Raw genomic sequence first — 11,714 nt, 5'->3', positions numbered from 1 at the left:
GTTATACCTGATATAAATGATGAAGTGATGGGTGCTGACGAGTTGATGGGTGCAGCACACCAACATGGCACAAGTATACATATGTAACAAACCTGCACGCTATGCACATGTACCCTAGAACTTAAAGTATAATATTAAAAAAAAAGAATGTTGCCTTTTTGGTTGCTGGATATTTTCATATTTTAAAAAATATTTCTGAGTTTTGCTTTAGGACATGGTTAAATTCTTTGGAAATAATTTGATCATTTTGAATCTTGCTTGTGAGGCAAGACCAATGTATAATAACATTTAGTCTGAAACTAATTATTCCCCACCACTGAAGCAAGACCCTTTTCAGCACTCTCTCCAATACTTTATAAATTAGGAGATGTTCTGGTCTGGCTGACAGAAATACGCAGTATTATTAGACCTGTGTAAGTACTGTCACTGTTTTCCCTAACTCTCTTTGATGGTTATTTCTCCAGTCTTTAACAGTTTCCTCATATGCACATGCCAATTATTAATTGGAATGCTCAAAAGATTCTCTGCAGATCTTTGGAGTTGTGTGTGCAGCTTTCTTCTCTCCAGTACTTTGTCCTAAGAACTCTAGCTTCCTTGGTCTTCCCAGACTCCGAGCTCAATCTTTTCAACCCATGGAGTCTGCTAAGCTTTACCTGGCTTCCTCCTTTCTGCACCACGACCTAAAAAAAAAATCCCTCAAGACAGTAAGCTGTGGTAATCGTGAGGTCACCTCATTTGTTTCCTATCTGTCAGGAATCACTGTTATTCCCTGCCTGATGTCTAGGATCTTGAAAACCATTATTTCATGTATTTTGCCTGTTCTTTCTTATAGCTGTTTCAGATGGGATGGCAGATAAACAGGCAGTAACTCTTATTCCATCTTGACAAGAAACAGAAGACCTTCCCTGGTTTTCTTGATGGCTCCCATGGGCTGCAAATGGCTGAGAATTTTTCCAAACCACAGGGGGTATCTTATGACACACTTGATGTAATGTAAAAGGAAGTCTACAACATGCTCTTCGAAGTATTCCTTCCAAAAATGTTTAATCTGAATCTGAGGACTATTGCATCCAAGTCAGGGTGGGCCTCACGTAAGCCACCACCCTACAACAAAGAGCAGTTGTAGTTGGGCTCCTCCTGTCTCCAGAGTTCCTTTCTCTTTATATCTACATATACATGACTATATGTTACACCTAAAATGGCATACATAGGCACATTGATGAAGTCAATATTTAAGCATGAATCCAGATCCAAGAGGAAGAAGATACCTTCCTCCATTGTCCTAAAATATAGGCCACTGACGGAGATATCACTGATTCATGCATTTCTAAGTCACTATGTTATCTTTACCTTAGAGATAGCAGGGCCCAAATCATGAGGCAAAATCTGAACTCTCAAAATTCTGAAGTACTTGAATGAACTACTAGCCAGAGTGCATCTAGCTGGGCATTATAACCTCTATAAAGTTTCCCCAATCCAGTGAGCAGAAAAATATGAACAAAATAATATTCTAAAATGTAGCAATATTATGATATTTAGAAATTTCTCATGGAAAAGTAGTTTTCCCATGATCTGTCAAAATCAAGTTTGGCTGGGGATGGAATAGCCCTGATAAGGATCAAGCTCCAGAGACTAGGTTTCTCAAAATGTGGTTTTCCCAAGGTATCTCAAAATTATTTGGAGGAACATGTTCAAATGCAGATTTCTAAGGCCTACTTCAGAGTTACTGAATCACAACGTCTAAAGATGGAGCCTAGGAACATGCATTTTTAATAAGCACATTTGGGGATTTTTATGAACATTAAGGTTTGAGAATGACTATAGGCAATCCCACTGGGACCAGGCAAGATAGCAGGTTCATATGACAGGCACCAAAACTCCAAATGTGTAGGCACCCAAAATCCAAATATGTGGGATTCATGCTATAGATGTCTGTTAGGCCTTAATCATGGTGTGAAGGGAGTCTGATAGTAAGCAAAGGATTATTGTAGGTTATTATAGAGGGGAGAGGAAGGCACCATGATGTCAACAGGCAGATACCCAAAAGTGAAGAGATGTGTAGGGAGTCAGGCATTGACAATAGGCAAAGTTCCAAACAGACAGATGATGGGCATCAGAGATACAGCAGCTTGTAATAAGAATCTAGTCATGCAGACTTTGGTTTAGGAATTGGCTTCTAATTTCAATGAGGTTGAAGGAATCAAGGTAGAACCCCAATCTCAAAGCAGGGTCAAAGGCAGACACACAGAATCTAAAAGAGGCTTATTACTAGAACTAGTCACAAGCACCAAGGCAACTGCCTACTCCATAGGGCCAGGGTAAGCTCAAAAAGGATCAGCACAGAGACTGATGTGATGCTCAACCACCCAGAAGCATTTGGATTTTCTTGCTTATGGCCTGGATTAGTCCAGGACCTGTGCCAAGGGTTAGCCTGCCCTAGGGAGCTAAGTGGCCCTGCTGAGAAGCCTAGAAAAGACCTACCTGGCTCAACTTCCCATGCCCTTCCTGAATTCTGTTTAAGATGTAAGCCTCAGGATGTTGTCACAGCAGTGATGGTAGTTTTCCTAAGTAGTTACAATGATAGCAGTTAGATGTAAAAGAAGTTGATTCCTAAACAGAGTAGCTCCCTAAAGGAGGTAGGAGGCAGCTGGAGCTAGATTCTGGAGCCAACAGCAAGTTATCTTCACCCTTAAGAAATTCTGAAATGTCTCAGCTTAGTCCTCTAGGCCAGGCAACCCAGATGTTCTCTGTGCAATTCTGATTGTCTTTAAAATAGCAGATTACTTTTGTAGTTAAAAACAAACAAACAAACAAAGAAAAACCTTTTTCGACTGGGCACAGTGGCTCACACCTGTAATCCTAGTATTTGGGAGGCCAAGGCGGGTGGTTTGTTTGAGCTCAGGAGTTCGAGAGCAGCCTAAGCAATATGGTGAAACCCTGTCTCTACAAAAAATAACAAAAATTAGTCTGGCATGGTGGCTTGCCCCTGCGACCCCAGCTACTTTGGGGGCCTGAGGCGGGAGGATCACTTGAGCCAGAAGGTGGGGGTTGCAGGGAGGCAAGATCGCACCACTGGCTCTCCAGCCTGGGCAACAAGAGTAAGATCCTGACTCAAAAAAAAAAAAAAAAAAAAAGGAAAAGAAAAAACTTTTGAAGTTTTTTATATACATACATTAAACATTTTGTTTTAACCTAAAACATATAAATATACATTCATGAACCAGACTGTCTTTTATTTCCTTGAGATGACGTCTTGCTCTTGTCACCAGGCTGGAGTGCAATGGTGCGATCTCAGCTCACTGCAACCTCTGCCTCCTGGGTTCAAGCAATTATCCTGCCTCAGCCTCCAGAGTAGCTGGGATTACAGGCGCCTGCCACCATGCCCAGCTAAATGTTTTTTGTATTTTTTTTAGTAGAGATGGGGTTTCACCATGTTGGCCAGGATGGTCTCAAAGTCCTGACTTCAGGTGATCCATCTGTCTTGGCCCTCCAGAGTGCTGGGATTACAGGCGTGAGCCACCACACCCAGCCCATGAACCAGACTTTCAATGAAGAGCAAAGGTGTATTCTTCTATGTTATTTGATTGGAGTTCCGATATCCTCTCTACCGATTTCTGAAAACCTTAATTTTTAACTGACAATTGGATAAATTCATAAGTCTTTGGTTCCTTCATGCTTAGAGCCACTGGTATCTCTAAGGTTATGAAAGCATCATGCTGAATTCCTCCATCCCCTCAATGACACCCTTTCAGCAAGTAATAGTAACTAATATTAGATAGCTGAGTGATTGGTAGGAAGTGAAGAATCAGGAGAACTGTTAGAGCCATACCAGAGAAAATCACCGGAAAGCCAGGAGTGCAAAGATCTAGTGGAGGCTATGAGAAAAGGTAAATCCCTTGTTAAGCTCATCTGCCCCTTTAGTTACCACTGGCTGTCTCACTCCTGGACTTATGTGACTCCCTTAGCTATACTTTCCCAGCCCCCTGGGATGTTCCCCAATCATCCTACTCACTCACAAAGAAATATTGTCAAAATCAATTGGGTGATGATTAGGAGCCATTATCTGCCTGCTGTGCTGAAAAGGACACAGAGCTATCTGCAGAAACCTTTCATGACGGGCTAAAAAAAAAATTCCAGTATATCTAGGAGTGGTGTCACTTCGAAGTGCGAAAATCAAAGTCAATCCATAGTCTTTTCATACTATTGGCTTGTTACGTTTACAAGGTGTTATATTTCTAAAGCAAACACCATACAAAATATGAAAAATTCATGCTTGATTTAAAGGGGGGAAAAAGTAAAGGGAACCATTTTGACAGTGGAACAGATATATTCAGATTCAAGGATTGAATAAATATATTTGTAACGTTTTCTTGCTTTGCCCTCTGGAGCTCTGGATTCTGTAGTCTCCCCAATGTCAGTCCTCCAGGTTCTCTGTCCTTGCAACTCGGATTTAGAATTATGGATAAAAGGTGCCTAAAATCCAATTTCTTGATTGAGGAAACTGAGGCCTGGAAAGTGAACTAAGTCTCCTAAAGTTGGCCAGAGACTAAAAGTCTTGTCTCTTCATTCTGTCCAGTGTTCTTTTCACTCTGCTGCCTTTCTTGGTATTACTTCCCTTCAGTTTTGAAAATTACTTTCATTTATTATTTGTCCAAACCTATTGAAGCTGAAGCTTCACAATATATTTAATAGTTGCATATCATCTACTGCCAATTTCTGGTTTTCACCTTTGAGGGAGCGGATGCTGCAAAATACAGAGAATATTCTGATAAATATGTACTACAAAGATAATCTATTCTGCTGTAAGAGCTAGGAATGATTTATTGGAATAGATACCATGGGATTGTAAGTTTCTTGGGTAAAGTTCATTATGATGATCAATACTATCCAACAAAGTAGAAGAAGGATTACTGAGTAAAGTAAAAGCCCACTAAAATATGAATAGCATAATTGGTGCCTGTGCTATTTAAAAAAGCAACTGAGATAAACCTTGGATCTTTGGGAAGTGGCATGATGTGGCAGAAAGAGCACTGTCTTGGAATTCAGAAAATTAAGGTGTCCATCCTGATTACTCAATATATGAGCTATGTGATCTTAGGTAAATCACTTGAACTCCTCTAAGCTTAATTTCATTGTGCATGCAATGAAAAACAGAAATCCTGGCTATTTCAAATAGCTGTTATAACGATTTAATTAAATAATATATGAGAGATTATTACAATTCACAAGTCTGAGACCATATGCCTCTGCATGATGGCAGAGGACCATGTGTGTTTATTCAACAGTATATTCCCACCATCTAACATAGTGTCTGGCACATGGTAAGCATACAATAAATATAGAAGACATTCATGAATTAAATAAACGAAGATAATTATAGTAAAAATATCATTCTTATCACTATTTCTTGCTGTGGAAATGTTTACGGGGGGATAAAGCCAAGTATATGAATAGAGCAGAGGCGGGGGAGGCAAAAAAAGGAACAAAATGATTGGTATCACTTCCTTCCTAGAACAGAAGCAGAGGTTACAGAATCAAAAAAAGAATGATCAAAGTGACCAATCTCTAAATCTACCCTTCTTCTTTCATTGCCTCATTCACCCCACCTCTCAATCCCACCACTGATTTTTTTTTTTAAGATTGCCTTTGGGCATCGACCTCATTAATTTCAGAGTCATGGTTAAGCCATTGCTTTCAGTGTTTTTATTAAGACCTGTATATGTCATCTCTGTAGTCATTAGAAACAGTGCTGTTTTTCATTTATATTGGATGTAACTAATTCAGAGTTCTTTCCTCTTAGACCTCTCCAAAGACTACAATGGCCAGGGGGAAAGACAGTGGACTTTAGGGACTACTTGAGAGGAAAATCGATACAGTTCATTTCTTTTTACTTCAACTTCTAAATGATTCTAGGTAAAAGTCCTATGAGATAGGTGCCTGGTTGAAAATGTATCTCTCACTGAATTGTCCTCTTTTAGTTTTATAGATGTGCTCCATCACACACATAGGAATTTCATAAAAATGTTTTTCTCTGCCACAGAGGTCAGGGCTTTGCAGGCCTTTGGAGAATAGATAACATGCCTAAATGTCAGCTCAACTAAAGAACCATGTTATCCGACTGGAACGCCTCGATCTTGGTACTTGGCAGACTTTGGGAACACCTCAAACCACATGTACTTTAGAGAATGCAGACAGGTCACAAAATTAATTCAGTCTAGTCTGGCCAAACATTCTCAATGCACTTCTAAATTTGAACTAATTGATAGCCTCTCCTCCCCAAATTATACTTATTATAGCCAATTCAATTGGCTTTAACTGGATTCACATAAAATTCACCTACTTTTTGCTTTCACAAATATAACTGACAGGAACAAACAAAAATAGTTCTATCTGCAAAAAGCAATGCAGTAATAAGACTTTGGACCTTGAAGCTTACAGAAGACTAATGAGATAATGTCTAAAATGTATTTGAGATGCATGTGTGAAAGCCTCTATGAAGATAGAAAATATGATAAATAATGCAAGTAACCTTTGTATCAGGAAAGCTCCTGTCTTCTGGAGGATATAAGTATTAAATAAATATTTTACAAATATGTTCCTGCTAATCTTATCTGTCAACTCCAGCCCAGGTAGGTTGAAAAGGACTATTATTCCCATCAAAACAAGTAAGAATCTTAGTTTCTAATGAAAAGTTTTCCAAGAAAATTCCAGTTGGAATCCATGACTTTAGGTAACGTTTTCATATTAAGCTAAGCTTCCGACCTCAATTTCAGCTCTTGGTCCATTTTATTGTCAATGTGAAAGCACTAGTTCTGGCCCCCTCCAACTTTCCACTCTCTTCAAGCCAAAGGCATCCCTGTGGGATTCTGTAGCTATCCTAAATTGAAAAAAAAAATCACAAAGCACACCCTCTTTGGGGTTCTGGAACCATCAAAGAACACTCAACAAATTATGTTGTCAACCGTGACCACATAATGGACTTCAATAACTTAAGAGCTCAATTCAATTACCTATAAACCTTAATCTGCTCCTTCATGAAAATTCCTTCACTTAAAAGTACACAAAACCTGTATTTCTTCTTATGACATCTCTTATCCCTAAAATTATAAATAAGAAAACTAATTTTTTCACAAAATCTACAAAATAACAAAATGGGACACAAAACTGAGCAAAAAAATTTCTGATGGAAATGTCAAAAACATCTGGCAAACACTCTTCTCACAAGCTGGCATGGGCCAATAAATCTCCCATTCGTTTGTTTAAAATCCATATCATTTCATTTTTCAGAACCTTACTTGAAGACAAGCTATTATCTTTTAGAACTCATCTAATCTTAAGCATTTTCTAGAATAATCAAGTAAAAAAAATTCTACTAAAAAAATAAAAAAAGTCTCAGAGGTGGGAAGAGCTTTGCTATATTGTCTGATTTAGCTCTTGCCTACTGACTGGTGAATTTAGTTAACAAATACTGAAACCGATGACCTGTGGGCAGTCGGCCATCCTTGATCTTTGGGGATACATACAAAGTAATAAGACAACTTTGTCCCCTAAAAGCAGTTTACAGTCTACTAATGTTTTCCCAAAGTACCTGAGTACTTGGGGAGAGGGTATGAATGTAAAAATGAAGATTCCTAACCTTCGCCTCAGACTTACTGATTCAGAAATTCTAGGGATTAAACCCAGAAATCTGTTCTTTAAAAAGCATCTTGGGTAATTCTTGTGCACAATGTTTGAGAACCACCACTCTGGTAGGTCTGAGAGATGTGCACAATATGAGTTACGGAAATGCTGAATAGAGGGCTCGTCTTTTAGGGACATAAAAAAATTGATCAGCACCTTCCCTCATTAATGCCAGATACAAACTGGGAAAAAAAAGAAGTCATCTATTAGCCAAAATCAGACATTCTTCTAAATCATATTCACCACTAAGTTGGATTGTGAGTTATAACAGAAACACTTAGTGCAGAAATCCAAAATTTCTAGTGACCTACCATTCTCCCTAAAATGTCTAATTCACTGCATGTATTGGCTCATGCCTATAATCCCAGCACTTTGGGAAGCTGAGGCTGGCAAATCACTTGAGGTCAGGAGTTGGAGACCAGCCTGGCCAACATGGTGAAACCCTGTCTCTACCAAAAATACAAAAAACAAGTAGCTGGGCATGGTGGCGCTCACCTATAATCCCAGCTACTCGCAAGGCTGGGGCATGAGAATCACTTGAACCTGCGAGGCAGAAGTTCCCATGAGCCAAGATTGCACCACTGCACTCTAGTCTGGGCAACAGAGTGAGACTCCATCTCAAATAATAATAATAATAATAATAATAATAATAATAACAGTAACAATAATATGACTAATTCACTGGATATTTAGTTTCATTTAGGTTATGAACCACATATTTTAGCCTATTTTCTTCCCGTGAGAGTAGTATTCATAAGGAAGAGTAATTTTCATAGTTTCTATACCCTTGACAGAAATACAAAAAAACTAGTAAACATAAAAAAAAAAGTTGAATTTATAAATATGTGAGATATCTGGGCTTTAAGAAAGTAAGCTCTTAGAATTAACTGGCACATATGGATTCTGTATAAGACCAACACTTTGTACACAGAAAAATCACCTGGGTAGTAGCTATCAATGCAAATGGCTGAAGAGTCTGAGTTAGTAAAAGTAAGATGGATAACTGATTTTTTAACAAGCACCCCAGCTAACTCTAATGTAAACTGTTTTGAGAAAACATTCCAGAACTTTCAAGATTTCAAGATTCCAAGCTCGTGACATCCCAACCTGTCTTCATGTCTAAATCAATATATTAAACATAGTAGAGTGCCAGTGCATACATATTTAAATAATTAAAGTAATTTTATATTTAATTAAAGTATCAAAAGGGAACAAATAGGGGAATTCAGTTTACCTAATCAGAGCCCATATTCTGTAAGTCAGAGCTGGGGAATCTTATTGATATAATGAATTGCCCTCCAGATCTAGGAGTCACAAGCAGTAAAAAAGCAACTTAATGTAGGTTCTGCTGTTGTTCCTTTTAGACAGTATATAAAATACTCTAATTACCTACTTTTAAAATTAAAAATATGCTGAATGGTATATGTGTGCAGTAAAGGGAATGGCTGAGGTTGGAGGGAGAGTTATTCTCTGGACATCAGCAATAATCCGAGAAATAAAATTCTGAGGATCATATAAAACCAAATGGAATCTGTCTTTGGTCTAAGCATCTCCCGCTGCTGATGTTAGGATAGTAATTTCCTCATTCCCACAGGAATTAATTGTGAACAATTAAACACTTGTGGTATTATCTAATTACTAATACTTCACAGAGAACTGAGAGATTCTTATCCTCATGTCCTCTGGGGGAACCTGAATATGAGTGGGTTCTGGGGTTGTACGCTTTCTGTAAATCCAGGAAGCACACTTTATATGTGTATATAGCATGCTGTTTCTCAGATAGTCCACAAACATGTGAAATGAGCACTGGCTTACTACTTACAAGTAGTAGTAAGAAGAATAACTGTTCATGCCCCTAAACAGTTAGCGGCTCAGCTTCTTCAGCTATAAAATGGGTACCCAGGTTGATCTGTATTCATGGTCCCGGTTCTTTGCACTCAGCCATGATGCTTCCCACGCCATGTGCTTAACTGAGGTTTATGTGGGAGGATCACATGAGATAATTTTTGTAAAAGTGCTCTGTAAGCTGTAAAGCACTATACAGATGAAGCGGATTATTATTAGTCTTTTACGAAGCCCAGCGATAAAGATGCAAAGTGACCCAGAAAAAGAAAACTGAGTAGACAAACCTGAAATACAACATCTAATAGCCCCTAGAACAGTTACCCTGTACATGGTAGGTAGGTGCTTAATAAGCAGAGTGAGGAAAGAAAAACACAAAACAGGTTTGTGCCTCCATCATACTAGGTCTGACACCAAGAATAAATAAATATACCTAAGGTCAATGATAGTTTCATTTAACCATACAAACCCGAATAATCCAAGAGCCTAAGATTTTAAATTAAAAATTACTTCAAAGAAAGAGCACGGAAACGTGAAATGTGACCCAGCATTCGCAATGAAATAGTTATATTCTTACCTCTTCAGTCTTTCCAATGCAGTGTTGCAGGGATACAGGACTTGGGTGAGGATGTGGAGTGCTTCCCTGCACCTGGTAGATCTACATAACTGTTCCTAGCAACCTCTTGAGGAAATAACACATTCTATAGAATGTTGGGTACCTAAGCTCTCTGTTTTGGATTTGAAAGGCTGCGTTTTAGTGATTTTTAAGCCAAATCAGGTTTATCCCCTAACATTCCCCCAAAAACACGCACAGAAAAGAAGAATGAGGGGGGCGGGTAGGTAGAGAAGCAGTTATTCACTTTAGAAAACAATTCTCTATAAGATTCCTTTGTCAGTTTCCTAGACTATGTAAAATGTGATTCAAATTAAAATATTTAAATCACATACCCACAACTTGACATAGGCAGCTATTTGTAAAATGAGGCAAACCCACACTGGGAAATACCAAATTAAAAAAAAAAAAATCAGGGGAAAAAATATTTTCTTCTGGGTGGCCCTAAACTGCCTTCTTTTTCCCCATTGCAAATGTATTTTTATGCTGGGTTACATTTCCAAAACAGAAGTGTTTTTTTTCTATGGTTGAAATGAAACAAACAAGTTTGCTTTCAGAGCCACAGAAATGCCCAACTGTTAGGGGAAAAAAAAAACGTTTTCCACTGGCCGCTTGCCTCTCTTATCCCCATGCAACCTTGCCTATTGGCCCCTTTCCCCAGGAGAGCCCCTGGGGCTGTCTGATGGAACTGATTGTAAAACAATTTTGTGCAGCAAAAAATTCGTTTCTTCAAAATCGGAGACCACCCAGAACATACCCAATCTTTGGCAAATATCGACTGGTTTTCTCAGTATTTGACTAGCTGTACACTGAGTAACTGACCCGGGTTTCTGGGTTTTTATTTGAGAAGAAATGAGGGGGAAATGTTTCAGAAGATGAAAAAAGGAAGAAAATCACTCATCTAAGAATCTATTCAAAATTCATTCTGTGTGTTTCGAAGCGGGAGGACAAGAGAATTTAGTGCAAAGACGGCCTCCACCAAGCTAAACCGTCCAACATTTGCAAAAGCTTTTAAAATAAACTGCTCAGGGATCAGGAGTTTGCTGGAAACTCCCAGTCGCTTGAAGCCCTGTCCCTCCGCTCAGGGCACCCAGGCCTCCCCAAGGGTGGGCACCCCTCCTGCACCGAGAGCGGCGGCTGGGATCTCCGAGCAGGGTCGGCGATGGCCCTGGAAGCAGCGGCTCCCGGAGAAAAGGCCCTGACTTTTCTCCGCCCTCTCCGTTCCTCTCCTTACAGCCTCGGCTCCCACATACTAAGTGCTCACTAAATGTGGACACAGGAAGCGAAAAGGCCGAATCTGTCCTCATGCCCCCAAGGCGAATTCTGGGGCGGGAGGGTTTATTCCGACCCACTACCACATCGCGTTTCCTGAGGTAACCCGGCCTCGGCTCTGCGGCCCCAGCGGCAGCAGAGCCACGGAGAAGGCGGGCTGCGGGCGACAAGATGGAGAGCCGGCCTGAGAGGGATAGAGGCCGCGCTGGCAACGAGTTGGGGGGCCCAACTGACCGCCGTGCCGGCAGCCGGGTCCCGCGCTCCCATTGACAAGGAGGTCCGCGCCGCCGGCGAGTGGAGCGGGGGC

At 39.9% G+C, this 11,714-nt stretch overlaps 2 long non-coding RNA genes across 2 annotated transcripts in view; both read right to left on the bottom strand.

Annotated features, from left to right (window-relative positions):
- LOC105525414 overlaps nt 1-11,693 on the bottom strand; it is a 104,327-nt gene extending 92,634 nt beyond the window's left edge. The window contains exons 1-2 of the long non-coding RNA XR_001003920.1: nt 10,100-11,693; nt 8,176-8,273 (exon numbers count right to left, since the gene is read on the bottom strand). This is a non-coding gene — a long non-coding RNA (uncharacterized LOC105525414). The remainder of the gene's footprint in view (nt 1-8,175; nt 8,274-10,099) is intronic.
- LOC105525413 lies at nt 4,308-6,884 on the bottom strand. The gene is made up of 2 exons (XR_001003919.1): nt 6,530-6,884; nt 4,308-4,744 (listed from the first exon to the last, which is right to left on the bottom strand). It is a non-coding gene; the product is annotated as an uncharacterized LOC105525413 (long non-coding RNA).
- Nucleotides 11,694-11,714: the final 21 nt, after the last annotated feature.

This window comes from Colobus angolensis, unplaced genomic scaffold, assembly GCF_000951035.1.
Source record: "Colobus angolensis palliatus isolate OR3802 unplaced genomic scaffold, Cang.pa_1.0 Scaffold531, whole genome shotgun sequence".
NCBI lineage: Eukaryota > Metazoa > Chordata > Mammalia > Primates > Cercopithecidae > Colobus > Colobus angolensis.
Note: the sequence above shows the minus strand (reverse complement) of the source record. Positions and strands in the feature narration are given on the sequence as shown.